The sequence below is a fragment of the Melospiza georgiana genome, chromosome 2, assembly GCF_028018845.1.
Source record: "Melospiza georgiana isolate bMelGeo1 chromosome 2, bMelGeo1.pri, whole genome shotgun sequence".
In the NCBI taxonomy this organism is placed as follows: Eukaryota; Metazoa; Chordata; class Aves; order Passeriformes; family Passerellidae; genus Melospiza; species Melospiza georgiana.
This window is the reverse complement of record NC_080431.1, coordinates 48,683,050-48,699,775: the sequence shown is the minus strand read 5'-3', so window position 1 is coordinate 48,699,775 and position 16,726 is coordinate 48,683,050.

The following is a 16,726-nucleotide window of genomic DNA, read 5'->3' as shown; positions in this document are numbered from 1 at the left end:
TTGTTCCAGCATCCCCTTTAGTAAATTGATTTTTAAGGGTAAGTGGCTTATATTGTCTAGGTTTCCTCAGAAACTCTCTTGCTTTGGAAACTTGTAAAATTTTGAGAGAAGAGAGAAAAACTTCTCTGAATCCTTGCTGAAGTAGTGCATCATCTAAGATTTATTCTTTTGGTTATATTAAATTTCTCTGGCTGGAATATTCTTACACATATACACACATGTAAACCTCCTTTCTTTCTAATTAAGTGTATTTTACGACTTCCTTCCTTGCAGGATCTTAATAAAAATTGCACAAACTGTTTTAATTCTCATACTACTTTTTCTAGGTACTTATTTTCCTCAACATCACTTACATCATCATCAGCCTTTCATTTCTGTACTTGGCTAGCTACACTTTGATCCCTCAATAAATTTTTTTGATTCTGCTTTCTCTGATGTTCTTTGTCTCTTCTGTATGAAAGACAACCCCTTTAGAGCACCATTCTTCCTGTAATTTACTATTCTAACATACATCTCCTGTTTTTTATCAGTTGTCATTTTCCTTTGTAGTTGCCATCCTCCTTTAAAAATTCAGCCTCACTCCTAACCTTAACCTACTTTTTCATTGTAAAACTAAAATTTTGCAAGTGGAAATATATCCAGAGGATAACTGTTCTTCCTATTTGAATGAATATCAAATAATAGATACTAATATTCTCTTCACATTTAATACCCAGCACTTTGAATATTTTCAGAGTATTGTAGAAAGACTGCACCAAGTAAATCCATTATATAATTCCTTAGAGTATGGACCATTCATTAATTAATCATCCTGATCACTTGGTGCTATGAGTACTAAAAGTTAAGGCAGCCTGCCTAAGGTACAAAGCAGTGGACCAGTAGCATAACTAGAAGAAAAAAAAAAAACACAAAACAACAGTAGTTTCTGGATTTGGGCCCAAAACCTAAATTCAATGTGAACTTCTTCACTGAATAGTAATAAATACTAAGAATCGTAATAATAAATGCTCCAAGGCTTTCATGGATTGATGTTTTGCTAGCAGGAACTGGAGTTGAAAGTCTATCTCAGCTGTAAATGATTCTCCTTTGTGTTAGGATCCCCCTTTTATTAGGAATGAATGCCTGCAACAAGCAAAAAAGACAGGTATTAATGTTATATTAATAATAACTATTGTTATATTAATTAACATCATAAAATTGCCTCATGATATTTTGAAAAATTGATGTCAGGAAGGGATATTATAAAACCACATAAAATTTCTGGTGCTCCAAGATGAAGTGCTTCCAGCCAACATCAAGCTGTCCCCCACCAAAAGTAACATGATCAATATATGTAATAGGGATTTTTCTTGGCAACATTATTGAGCTTCTTCCTTTCCAGAGTGATGCAGGCACTGGGACTCATATTAGAAGTTTTGTCTTTCAAATATTTGAGACCGATGACGGCCTTGCTTTGCTCTCTGCCCAGAAAAATCCTTGACGATATAGCAGCAGTGGGAAAACCACCCTGCAGTCTGAAAAATGTTACTCTAAAATATTTCACCAAATTTTTCAGAGGTGCTTTCCAGAGATAAGATAAGGACAAGGGGCACTCATGGTTTCCTTTCCTGTAGCCCAGTCCAGATTGATGCTATTCATAAGTCATTCTTTGAATGACTGTCAATTTTAAATTCCTTTTGAGCTAAAATCTTGACATTTAGTGTATTCATTCCTTATGAGATGCTCACAAAAAATCTCCCAATTTAATTTTGACTTTTCCATTATAGGTTCCTAAAAGGTCATCAGCCCATTTTACAAGTTGCAATATTGTTAAATCTTTGTACTGTGGGGTAACTCTTAACAAGGGGGACATTTTAAAAGACCTGTGTAGAATAAGGACACACCATCACAACATTTCCAAATTATATACATTTTTTTGGCAGTACCGCTGCTACATTTCACATTTATAGAAATGAAAGTAATATAGAGTTAAATGTATCAAGTTTTAAGCCTCAAAAATGTATCTTCGACTAATCCTTTCAGATACCCAAATTTAAATAAAAATTATCCATCCCACCCAGATGATGCAGGGATTCTTCTCTACATGGTTGGATATTAGACTATCAAATGTATGATCTTTCCCTGCATGTGTTTTTTCTATAATCTTTGAATTAAATATGAAAAATTGTTGTAACAACTATGATACCAAATTAAAATCATTGAGACATGCTGAATATTTAATTATGATGTAATTTCTTTTTCCCGGATCAACTTTATCGCTATGAGGACAAATACTGAAAAAGGGTCCTAGTTACTGGGCCTCATGAAGGCTAAGTAAAAATGCAGAAATGTTAATTCTGATAATCACTGTAAGAACAGTTCTTTAATACATTAATTTTACAGAATCAAAGGATCACAGAACATTTGATATTGAAAGGCACTTTTGGAGATCATTAGTTCAGCTTCTCTCATCAAGGCATGCAGAGCTGGAGTGTATTGCTCAGGGTCCAGCCTTGCAGAAATTCAAAACCTGTCAGGTTTTGAATATCTGCAAGGCTGGAGACTTCACAATGTCGTCAAAACACTAGGTTCAGGTTTTCAACCATATTCACAGTAAAACATAGAATCACAGAATGGTTTGGATTGGAAGGGACCTTAACAGTCATCTGTTCCAATCCTACAGCCAAGGACATGCACCTTCCACCAGCCCAGGTTGCTCAAAGCCCCATCCAACCTGGCCTTGAACACTTCTAGCAGTGGGGTGCCTTCTCTGGGCATCCTGTTGCAGACCCTCACCTACCCTCACCGCTCTCACAGGATGAATTTCTCCCAAATAGCTAATCTAAATCTACCCTCTGTCCCCACCTCAGTATTGAAAATTCCTACCTGTGACCCCAGGCTCCATGCCTTTCAATCTCACCCCCACAGTCATGCATTCACACTTGAGATTTGCTCCACATCTCCCTGACAGCATCATGGGGCCTGTCAGGATAAACAGCAAGGGGTGACAGGCTGGAGAAGCTTTGGCAGTTTCTCTGTAGCATTCCACATCCAAGCACCTGGCGTGCAGGAAGCCCTCCTGGGCAGCAAGCCAGGTGGGCAGGCAGCATCTTCTGTCCCTCTCCCACAGCAGTCCCCCGCTGCTGTCACTCAGCCCTTCCTCCTTCTGCTGAGGTGGGGCTCAGGCCCAGCCTGCTTGAGTGCTTCCCTGGACATGGCTCCCAGCCCCTCACCTGCTACCAGCGCGCAGACCCTGCTCCGTAGCTGAACTTCTTCAAAATGACCACTTCATAATCATCCTCTAAGCGAGAAAAATAAGATAGACTATGTGCTGTCACAGACATCTTTTAATTAAAATCCTGTTGTTAGGATTTTTCCTGCTGAAGCTGAGAAGTTTCAGCAACAAAGTGTAAACAATGGTTATCTGCTGCTGTGGAATGTAACAGGTGGATCCGTGATTGGTCTCGTGTGGATGTTTGGATTTACTGACCACTCGCAGCAGAGCTGGGTCTTGCTTCTGCTGGGACACAGACCTTTGTTGTTGATCCCTTTTCTATTCTTAGCTTAGCTAGCTTCTGAGAACTTTCCTTCTATTTCTCTTCGTATAGTTATAATGTAATATATATCATAAAATAATAAATCAAGCCTTCTGAACATGAATGAGGTCAACATTCTCACCTCTCTCTTCATCCTGCAACCCTTGCAAGCCTTGTAACAATGTGCAACACAAAATCCAGTAGGGAGGAAAAAAATAACCACAAAACCATAACCAAAAAAACCTCAACAAAACGACAACAACAAAAAGTCTTAGGGAAGGTAAGTAAAAAGAATATACTATTGACATGCTGGCTTGTATGCATGTAGATATTTCCTGGCATAGATACACTGTACTAATTATTCTGCCATAGTTCTATCAGTCTTAGCTCCCATGTGGACATTCTGCGTGCCAAAGCTGTTATTTTGTCCCAGAATAATTATACTAGAGTAATTATTCCAAATAAAATTACTATTATTTTGAAACAGAACGTCCATAGTGATCTTAAAAAAAATACAGTTATAGCAGCAAAGCTTATAGATATGCCAGGAAATATCTATTTGAGGACAAAACCTCCAGTGGTAGAGAATTTGCTGAGTTGCAGCAATTTAAGATGGCCTTTTCTTTCAGTTTTTGGTTTTTGTTGTTTGGTTGGTTTATTTGGGTGGGTTTTTTGTTTCCTTGTTTCTTTGTTTTTAAGGTTTTAGGGTTGTACTTTTATTGATTGTTTGGTTTTTTAACTGTTGTTTGCTGGGATTTTTTTATTGTTTCTGGATTTGGTTTTTTTGATAAAAGGGTTATTCTACAGTTTATGAAAATGACACCCTAGTGTCACTGGGATAATTTTCTATGATTTTCTGTGTCCTGAAACTCAGTTCATTTGGAATTAAATTCCCTTGTTCTTTGGAGTGGTTTTGAACTGTATTATCTGTAGAATCATGCAAAATTTCAGAACTCAACAAACAATAAATGACCATGATTAATGCAGCTTATTCTGTGACAGCTTTTGGGATCACAGCCCATGAGAGATATCATGGCTATTGCTCTGAAAGGGTTTTCCTCCATGTTACATGCCCTTGTTCCTTCATCTATTGCCCTGCCTGTATTGTCTCCTTCTTCTATTGCCCTCCTTTCTTTCAGCCAGTTTCAGTGTGACTGGTGAATTGTCACAATTATTGCAAACATGTTCCTTCATGCAGAATAGCCAAATCTTTATTCACATGGCCCATATTTATGCAATTATCAGAAGGCACCATGTTAACCCTTATGGTCAGCAATTCATTGAAACTCAGTTCACTGGTTGGTAATGGCCAGTGTACATGTCCATCAAACTTTTCTTTTTTGAAATACATTTCCATTCTTTCTTCATGGATTCTCATTTATTTTCTTTTTATTTTCACTGGTGCAAACTGTCTTCTCATAAGAATCAGTTGCTACACAAACTGATTTTCATGCTTATAATTCTTTTCTCATAGGAACTTAATAGGCTAGCCTAACCAGAATAGCAAGGCCTGAACCATGATTTACAAGGCCCTTCTATTGAAAAGTTTTTCCTATATGTAACAGTAAATAATTTTCCTTGTGTTGTGCACTGTAAGTAAACAGCCACTTTGAAGTTCTAGGCTTCTTAAAAGGAGTGACCTAAGAGGGAAGGGCAACAACCTCACATTACAATTGCAGATGCTTTTTTTGTTCTGAAATAAAGTAAAAAATTGTTTTAAGAATTGAGAGCCTCAGAAAAGCATTTTGCTGTTGTCATTTGACAGTTCACTTGATAATGCACCAACTAGTATACTTTTAGTACCTGCACACATATATGTCAATGAAATGTACATGGCTTTTTCTTGTCACTTCAAGTGACCTGAAAGAGGGCATTGTCTCCTACAAATAACTTATAAAGGCAGCCTTTTAAATATTCTAGAGTTCTTTGATGCCTTCAACTTTTCTTGATACAGACACATTTGAAACTTGTTCAAGGGTAATAAGCAGAGACACCTTTGTTCTTTCAAGTATTCCTCTAGGTTTTACAGAGTGTATTTTTCTTGTTGATAGGTGGAAGTACTCTATTCTGGGGATTAAACACTGAACAGACTCTCTGGTTTTAAAAAGTTCTTTGCTGATATAAGCATTTAGTAGCAGAGCTAACAGCTTGATTCTTCAGAAAAAAATTCACGCAAACTTGCTCCTTGCAGGGGGTATCTGTCACTCAATGCAGCGAGAGCAGCAACAGCTTATTCTGATCTCATCATTAGCAATGAAACCAGTAACCCAGTTCTGCAAATTAGCACACTGAAAAAAAGCAGTCTGAGGAGCCAAGTGGCAGAATGACTTCCTTGAGTTTCATTGAGAACATGTTGAGCTTCCTAATATTGACGCAGTGCAGAATTTATGTGTTATAACAGACATCCCAGGAAAAAGAGTGTCTGATAGATCCCACTAAAATGTCTGATTGAGTGACGAAAGAAGACAAATGTCTGATATGTCTGACAATGCCATAGAGAAAAAAATCAAATAAACAGGAGATATATAATATTTTTTAAATGCAGACAATTGAATATGTTATTTTAAAAGCTCTTTGGATTCATATTAAAAACATAAGGCACAAAACATTGGAAAATAGCAAAATGTATTAAAATATACATTTTGAAAATTACCAAGATATGCAACTGTTTTTTCAATAAGACAATAAGCTGTATATTTTTATCTTTGTTTTTCATATCTATCCCAGATGAAACTAAGAAACAGTATTTGAAAATGAAAATTCTATAGAAGAGTTCCAAAGCCAATATAAATTTCTGTGAAAATCACTATTTCATATAAAAATAATGTCTGCTGATTTTCATATGTTTTAAAAATACTTCATTCCAGAAAGACAGAGTTTTGTTACTCTGGATCCAAACAAAGATCCATCCTACCTAACTTTACTCATTGAAATGTCAGATTCCCGGTGTAAGACATATTTAAGTTTCTTCTCTAGCCAGTGGAGAGAGACTGGATTTCCAAAGTACATTTCTTTCTCTGTACTTTTCCAGCTGAACATGCCTGAGAGAGCCTAACCAGCTGTCTAGGGCTGGGCATCTAACTGCTAGATATCCAAGGCATGCTTGAGAAGCATCCTTATCTAAGACTTCTAAAATACTTACTTTTGGTTCTGAGAAGTTATAACACTTTTGTTGATCTCCTTCAAATATTGTGTGATCTTTCTGCAGACCAATTGGCAGTGTCACACAAGCTTAGAGTTTTCATGGATAACATAAAGCTGCTCAATCTTTTTCTTACAAGCAGTAAGCAGTGGATTGCCTGTCAATATGTAGCACATATAAAGCAGAAAAGCAGAACTATCAACAACAGACTCTTACTGTCTCTTCTCCCTCCCCTTCTCAATTAACACCAGGGTCAAGCTCAACAGTTCAAACAAAAAGAATTGTAATTTGTTCCTTTAAAGAGAACCAGTAACTTTAGAAAAAAGATATATTATTGATTTGGTTGGGTTTTCTTGAATAAATAGTTTGCTATTTGCAGGCTGCTGTCCTTCAGCATATATAAAGCATATTTTTTTTGGACTAAGGCTTTCTGTAAACATCCCTACTCTGAAATTGGTTCTGGGGAAAATGTTAATCCCAGTTTCATTTTTGTGGAATATGAAGATGCCAAAACTCCAGACAGGACAAAAGGAAAGACAGGTATCCTATAGGAGGGAAGGTATCCCAACTCAGGACTATGTTCCAGTTTTTGTTTGCATTCCATCTATGTTCTCTGATGTGACTTATAGCAACGTAATATTTGGATGAGCAACTCTACTCATATTCCAGAGCAATGCAGCAAACTAATTGAATTGAAACATTTTATTAAATCCCTTTGAATATTTAAAGATGATGATGATGTAATGATATTCTTGCTGCTCAAAAAAATTACATATGAAAACACAAGATTCCTTGACAAATTCACTTCTTCTTTTCTTTAGATACAGTGTTTTAAAAAACTGGATTCTTTGTTGAGAATGAAAAGAAACTATGACTTCTTAATACATTATTAGGCAATAGATAGTTCCTGCTATCTGAAAATCCACATTCCTCATTTGTCTGCTATTTTCTGTTAATATATGATTGCCTAAATCTTTTTTCATAAGGTTCTTCACTGCTTCAGTGTTTTTAAAATATCAGTTGCTAAATTCAGAACAATGACTTTAAGTTTTAAATTCATATTTTGTTTCAGTTTTAAGTGTGCAGTGATGACCACTGATATTTAGTAACACATTTGCCATTACTCTTGCACATAATCCAATTCTGTAGTCAGCTTTATGAAAGCTTTTGTTGGACATTCTCTTTTCCTAGGAAGCTAAAATTAGTTCCTTTCCTTTTATAAATCCTATAGTCTGTGATTTTAGTTCCCTTTTGCCCTCCTATAAAATTTGCCCAAATGCTCCAGAGTCTGTCCAAGCTTTCAAGCTAGAAGAGAAGATAAAAAATTCCTTTTCTCATGAACTAGAAAATTATTGATTTTTCTTATTTTCAAAACTCTTATTGTAAAAAAAAAGGCAATGTACTGTCTGTTTTTTAGGGACATGCAGACATTATCAAAACTCTTGTATAATATAACCCATATAAGACAGAGACCCCAGTATATATCTATATCTATATCTATATCTATATCTATATCTATATCTATATCTATATCTATATCTATATCTATATCTATATCTATATCTATATCTATATCTATATCTATATCTATATCTATATCTAATCTATATCTATATCTATATCTATATCAGTGAGGTTGTTCCTATTAAGGTGCAAAACTCTGCATTTCCCCTTGTGAACTCCATGATATTCCTGTCAGTCCACATCTCCAACCTGTTGAAGTCCCTCTGAATGTCAGGACAACCCTCTCATGATTTAGCCACTCCTCCCAGTTTTGGGTCATCAGCAAACTTGCTGGTTACTAGACCTTGCACATCATCCAGCTCATTAATGAAGATTTTGACTAGGACTGGACCCAGTATTGATCCCTGGGGTATACTGCTGATTACTGGCCTTCACTAGTCTTTGTTCACCAGTCATCATTCTTTGGGCCCAGACATCCATCCATTTCTCAGTTGATTTTACAGTCTACTCATCCAGCCCATACTTCAGTGGCTTTCCTACGAGGATGTTAATTGGTGTTCAGATGGAATTATACATGTAGCTTCAAACTCAACCAACTAGTTTATCATCTTCTACCTTCAAATCAAACGAGACTTCCTAGCCCATTGCTCAGTCACTCAGCTGAGCAATGGCAAACTTGCAATTTCAATTCCTGCTCTCACGAGTGTTTGCGTATTGACATTAAAAAGACATTGAATAAAAGGTCTCAGAATGGTCTTAAATTTGCTAGGTAAAGCAAAGCAAATCTTATTCAGGTTCAGTGGACTATTCATGCTTCATCAAATTAATAATGCAATCCTATTTTTCACTTGAAGAAATGAAATCAGAAACACAACTGCTAGAGTAGTTTGGTTCTGGCCCACATTGTATCAGGCAAAACATATAATCTTCTTAATAAACAACCAAATGTTTTTAATTCCAGAACCTGTTCAGATGCATAATGAATCTTCTTGCAATGCAGCATTATAGTACATTTACATTGACAGAAATCACTTCTGATATGAAACTTACAAGTGGAAATGTTTGAGCAAGATGTAACATCTGATATTTTTATATCAGCTTTATGAATAAAACTTTGCTCATAACAGTCCTTTCTCTAGGTTTCCATAGTTAAAAGTATTATCACATAAGAAAATTTGTTTAAATGATAAGGCGGCCTTGGTGAGACCACACCTTCAGTCCTGCCTCTAGCTCTGGGCCCCTCACTTCAAGAGAGATATTGAGGTGTGGAGTGTCTTCAGGGAAGGAAAATGAAGCTGGAGAAGGGTCTAGAGAGTAAGTATAGGTTTATGAGGCAAGGTTCTGGTACCAGGGGGTCTGCAAGGGTGGTTTCCACGAAAAGCTGCCAGAAGCTTCTCCCATGTCTGGCAGAGCCAATGTCAGCCAGGCCCAAGATGGACCCACTGCTGGCCAAGGCCAAGCCAGCCAGTGATGATAGCAATCCCCTGTGATGGCATATTTGAGAAGTCAGAACAGTTATTGTCCAGAAGGAATTGCAATAGAGAAGTGAGGATTCATGACAAGTGAAAGAAACATCCCTGGAGACACAGCCAGCTCAGCGGAGAAGGAGGGGCAGGATGTGCTCCAGGTGCTGGACCAGAGATTCCTCTGCAGCCCATGGTGCAGAGCGTGGTGCGGCAGATGAGCCCGTGCAGCTCAAGGAGATCCACAGGGATGCAGTGTTCCACCTACCCTGGAGGAGCCCTATGCCAGAGCAGGTGGATGCCCAAAACGTGGCTGTCACTCCATGGGAAATCCATGCCACAGCAGTTTCCAGGCAGGACATATGGAGCCATGGAGAGAAGGGCCCATGCAAGAACAGGTTTCCTGGTAGGATTACAATCCCCTGGGAAGGACTCAGGCTGGAGTAGTTCATGGACAACAGTAACCTGTGGGACAGACTTCTACAGGAGAAGTTCTTTGAGAACTGTCTCCTGTGGGAGGGACTCCACACCTAGTCTTTCCCACAGGCAGGTTTTCTTCCCCTGAGAAAGAAGTAGCAGCAAAAAAATCATGCACTGAACTGATGGTAACCCTCACTCCCTGTCTCCCTGCACTCCTGTAAGAGAGGAGGTAAAGAATTGAAAATAAAGACTGGGAAGGAGGAAAGGTGGGAAGAAGGTGTTTTTAAGATCTGTTTTTCTTCTCATTAACCTACTCTGATTTTGTTAATAATGAATTCAACTTATTTCCCTAAGCCTAGTTTGTTTTGCCCTTCATAGCATTTGGTGAGTGATATCTCTCTGCCCTTATTTCAGCCCATGAGCCTTTTGTTATAATTTCTCTCTCCTGTCCATTTGCAGAGGAGAGTGAGAGATTTTGGTGACCATCTCACAGCCAGTCTAGGCTGGACTTCAGGAGGAATTCCTTCAGTGAAAGGGTGATTAAGCATTAAGATGGGCTATGCTGGCAAGTGGCGGATTCACCATCCCTGGAAGTGTTAAAAAAATGACTGGACGTGACATTTACTGCTATAATTTAGTTGACATGTTGGTGTTCCGTCAAAGTCCAGGCTTGATGATCTTGGAGGTCTTTTCCAACCTTAATGAATCTGTGCCTCTGTGAAGACAGAAACCTGCATGTTGAATATTAGAGTTTGGAACCACTTAGAACCCTACAAAAGTAATAGGCTGAATATTAGAAAATAATAGAAAACTAGATTACATCACATGAGTTCTGTATTTTCTAATGAAATTAAATTTTCATATCTCATCAGTTTCTGACTTTTCAGATATTTGCATTTCATATTCATTTTAATTTTACACTGTGGTTATACGTTATTAAAAAAAAAACATTAACTAAGCCAGATTTCTGAACAGGACACATTGAAAACCAGGGAAAGGGCCAGGAGAATTACTGTGGATTCCCAGAATAATGATCTCCAAAGTACATCAAAGAATGGTCATGGACAAATTAAAGACACTTGATCCAGCCACCTCCATTCTGCTTGTTTTACTCCACATGTGTACTGTCCACATGCTTACTGCATCTTCGCAGATATCACACACCAAAGGCAGTAACTTTTTCAGTTAGGCAGATCATTTCTGTTATCTTCTGATAGGATTCTTTACACCAGGTTTCTCAGGCATAAGTCATTCTACTGTCCCTGTGTTTTCTGTAAATTAAAACTGCTGAGCTACAAAAAAAGAGCATGTAAGTGAAGACAGAGGTCATATTAAGCAGTTAAATGAAAATGTAAAGATGAATGAAACTGTTTTTATCTCATGTTTTCGATCCAAAATAATTTTTAAGTAACAGCATATTTAGAGTTATCTGGTGAACTAGATTGTGTAACACCTTGTGCAGCCACTTGAAAATTTGACTTCTGATGACCATATATAAATCAATGAACCTAGAGGCTTTTGAAATTCAAAGTTCTTCATATTTCTTTAATTTGGATATCAAAATAGATCTGGAGAATTATGCTATAATTTTTATCTCAGTGACTGTAATATGACCAGCAAAAATTTCAATGTCAAAGCTTTATACATCTAAAATTAAACAAATGAAATGTGATGAACTGTCAGACTGTGCAAGTCCCTTAATTTAAGGAGATAGGATTAAAATCCATTTGTTCTTAAATTGTTTTTAACAGTGATTCCTGTTTTGTTCAGGAAAAATTTACTTTAAATTCTCAGGTTGTTATTACACATCAATATTTCTAGAAAGATTCATGGTGAATCACATCCCATGTCTCAAGCTTGGGCTGTAAGGGCTTTAAGACAGGCCTGGTTTTTGCACTGTGCTTTTCCTGGAACAGAACAATATGTGTTCTTGTACTTTCTGACAGCATTGTAAGTGATACATAGTAGGAAAAAATTAAATTGGTGGGGGAAGAAAACTACAATTTTAACATTCGCAGAAGGCAAGACAAAGAATTTTCCTGCAATGAAAGAGCATGAATGAGCATAGGACTTACTTTTAAAAATACTCTATGCTGAGCAAATTATTTTCTTACCATTTATTCTAGTTATTGATATTTGAGTCCTCCCTATCCAAAGGACTTCATGTTGCTCAAGTCTTCACCATATACCCATGTGTTCAAGAGCAAAGCTTTCCTAATCAAGAAAAATAATACCATAGAGCAGTTTTTTTGTCTTCTAGGGCTTCTCTCTGCAGTAACAATGCTAAAAAAGCAGTCCTGTTGAGTACATGATTGAATAAATGCATGTGACTATTCAGCTTGCTGGAAGAGGTGATGGCAAAATGCAAAAATTGAAGGGGTTTTGAGCGCTGGCTTTAATCTCTCAAGTTTAACTTCTGCCTGCTACAAAGGCTGCCAGGAACGGATATTCTGTACCACATGTACGTAGGCACTCACTAGATAAAAGTACACAGAGAAATTAACTGTCACTTAACAATTTAAAACAGGAGGTAGACATTCATATTCTCAGAATACTCTACAAAGCAGGGAGCACATGTGTGAAGGAAGCTTACTTTCAAGGGTTTCTGTTACTAGTACTGCAAGAGAGTTTTGTTAAACTTCTGAAAGCAGTATCATTGGAAGACAGCCTCCATTTAAAAGCCTCATAAGGAGATGTGACATTCAGGACAGAAACTGAAATATTTTTATCTTGACAAAGGTAGATATTTGAAAAAAAAGCACATTAATTTTCAGAAAAAAAAAAATCCCTGGATTTCTGAGCTGGTATCCTGCTGAGATCCAGTATAAAAACTTCTAATCAAAGGAAATAATTTGAATGTCTCAAAAAAGACTGGTCACATAAAGACCTGGTTTCTGAACTAGTTTTTCTCATAGAAGCTGAGATGATTGAATAGTGAAAGTAAAGAAATATGAGAATCATAGGAGAGAACCTCCATTAGAGAAAGAAGAGTTTTTACTATCTGCTCAAAGGCACCAAACTATACTGCAGTGCTTGAAATCTTCCCTGGAGTTTTTCAAACACCTAGGCTATTTAAGTCTAGGAGTTTGTTTAGCCCTAATCCATGGCTAAAAGTGTGTACTGCAAAGCTGTTACATATTTAATTAGTTTGCTGTGCAATTCTTGTAATGGAACCAAGGGAAAGGTTCTTTTTCTTGAACATCAGTCAAGCTTGTAGAGAAGTGACTTTGGGAGATTAGATTGGTCATCTATGCTTTCTCTGAAGTAAAGGGACAGAGATAGACACCTCCAGCAGGCAATTCATTCTACCTTAAGTTAGTTGTCTAAGGCTGTTTGGATGAACCACCTTTTGACAGTATCTCTCTATCTCTTTCAGAGGGCATATAGTTAGCAACACATAACTATTAAATTTTTAGGAAAAATAAACTTTATTAGTGTTTATACACAGCTTCTTTTAACTGAATAAGCATACACACTTGTTCTGATTTTTAGAGTTTTTAAACACATTATTGACCTATAACTGAAAATAAACTCTATGATTCTGGAGGAGTATTCAAAGCTCTAATGAAAACCAAAGAGAATAGAAAGGTCACTAAAAAGACCCAAAACCAAAGCCCAAACCAAACACATCCAACAAAAAACCCCAAACAACCTAAAACTGCACTAGGAAGCACTGACTTTCAACTCTGACAAAGATGAAAGAAAAAAAAAAGGTCCTCTAGAAGCAACCAGAAAAAATATGTGGTGTTGGTGAAGTTGATGAGAAGTAATAAGACTGCGTGTCCATATTAATTTACATGTAATAATGTCCTCTTTGCACTATCAACAGCACATGTTCAATTACACGGAAAAATGGCACTTTTCTCCTTTATAATTGCTTAATGTTTTTGAAACAGGAAGAATACAGGAAAAGGAGCATTGGTTTATTTCCTATGATGACTCATTAAGTCATAAAATTTCATTTGATTTTGTAGCTTTTAAAAGACATTCTGTTGTTTTGCAGAGGCCAAATTGATCAGTTCAGAAAATCTGTAGTCATGTATTGGAGGAATTACTTTGTCTGGACCAGTCTGTGGTGTTTTCTGTTGAAATATATCTGTGGCAATCAGATATTATGTGTGAATACATATTCAGCTTTCCTATGTTACACTACATTATTGGGTTTTTTTTCAATTGTATGCATGTATCTCCACCCCAATCTCTTTTTGTCCGTCTCTTCATACGCACAAAGACTTTAGACTTTCCAAATACTGGTATTCCTGTTAGAATGTGGATTCCTACCCATAAACACTGAGCTATTCATCAACAGAAACTTTTCAAAAGCAGGCATTTCAGAGAGGAATTCCCCTCTCTGACACCCTCTTTAACACTATCTTCAGACAGTGGAGCAGAAAATGACCTTAAACCTTTCCTCTTGTGAAGCTACACTCCCTTTGATATTACACTGAAAGATAAGAGGAAGGGCTGGTACCTCCACAATATAAAATTGTATGAGGTTGTGTGCAGGCAAATAGGATAGGAGGAAAAGCTGACTGGAAGACTGTGAATAGCATACAGAGCCTTTGCTGATGTGAGCTACTAGTTAGAAGTCGTGCTTACATGGATCCCAATCTAAAACCAAGCATGATCAATGTGACCCCTGGATGTCCAAGACTTAAACTGAGTCAAATGACCCCTCATAGACCTACAGTAAATACAACTCTTTCCAAAGTCTGATCACATCCCTCATTCCAACCCTTTCAGGCTGTTGGTGCTTCAAATCTACATCTCACAGGAAAGAAACAAGGAGAGGAAAAGATGCAAAAGAGTATGAAAGCCACCAATTAGTGTGGGAAATCAGTGATCTGATTCATATACTGGTTCATAGAACAACAGAATCATAAGATTGCTTCAGTTGAAAGGGGCTTGAAAGATCACCCAATTTCTGTCCCCCTGTCATGGGCAGGGGCACCTTCCAGTAGACCAGGTTGCTCAAAACCAAAATAAAAAAACCCAACCCATGAACTCTTTTCCAGACAAACTAACACTACTGAGAAACAAATGCTGGTGAGTACATCCAGCTAACCAAGTCTATAAATGAATTCTGGTGCTCCTGATTCACTGACCAGTAAATCCAGAATGGTAGCTGCCCAGGCTGTCTCCATGTCCATAATACACTAATCCTAGACATGTGATCTCTGACACCTAACACATGGATGATAAGGGGCAAAGCCAAACCCCTGCATCCCTCCCATACATAAAAAAGTACTCACACATTGCTCCCCAGCAGCTGGAATCCTAACCTTAATTGTTACCTCATCAGTCCTTGTCAGATTGAGATCTACTCTCATCCTGCTGCTTCTTCCATCCCTTATTACACTCTGACAGTCCACAGTGGTTTCCTTTTCAGCTGTTTTACTGTCAGATACTCCTAAAACGCAAGTCTTCGGTCCAAACAAATTCCAAGCATGGCCAATAAGTCTCATTATCAGAATTGTCTTGGTAAAATTTAACTTTTAATAAACTTTTAATACTGTGTTGGTCTCTACCTTCCTCCTATCTCAGCAGTAAGAGCTGTAAGAAAGGGACCTCTATTAACTCCTGTCCTAAATAAGTCATGCTCTCCTAAATTTGAATAAATCTTAAACATTTTCATGGGTAATGAAACATTCACTCACCAGAAAGCTTCAAAATAAATTAAAATTTTATTCACATTTTTCAGAACACTAAGAATGTCAATTTATAGACACAAATGATCACAAATCTATAATAGAGATTTCCTGTAAAAGGATGCAATTTTTCAGATGACAATAATTGCTTCAACCAAATACCACTTCATATCAATACATACATAATAGACAATGCATAGGGTGCAGGAATCTGATAGACATAATCTTCTCTAAAGAACTTCAAGTGGCCTTTCCATAAGTAATTTGAGGAAGCCCAGGAGACTACCAAAAGCAGAACTGATTCTAATAGAAGAAATACTCTCCTTACTTTACAAATGAAATCAGTTTTACCTCTTGTCAACTGAATATGTTGCACTAAGTTTGATCAACCCTTTTATCTCGACAAAGATTGATTACCAATTAAATATTGCATAAACTAATAAAATGATACCTGAAGTTTATCCAGATGGCTTTATTAGAAACAATAATGTTCGATATAAACACTACTTGGAAAGAGAATACTGCTCCAATATGTCAGAAGTTGCAGGAAGTTTTAATGCTATCTTGACAAAGCAGGAAATCTCAACAGGTAGTATTGAAACTTAAGGTGACCTTGTAAACAGCTGATATAAAACGTTTTATTATACTGATGTTTTCTGGCATTACACTTTTTCCACCATTTGCTGTCAGGTTACATTCAGTGAAATGAAACTGTGTGAACAGCCATCCTTCAAATACTAAGTTCCATTGTTTTTCCTGCCTCCCAGGGCATGCAATAGCTACCCACCACCTGCTGCTCACAGGCTGGTTTGTCAGGCTGCAAGTCAGAATTGATAAACACTGATTTTTTAGTGTCTGAAACTATATTATATCTCTGTAGTGCTTAGAACAGCTCCTGTTGCCCTGTGCTGATCTGCAAACATCCCTAGAAAAAAATTTAAAAATTTCTAGACCGGACTATCTGTATTTGAATTTTACCTTGTATGTTATACAAGGACTTTGAATGAAAATTTTATGTTTGGGACAAGTAAAAGAACAGCCAAGGGCAAATTCATTAAGCATCTGCAGCTGAAA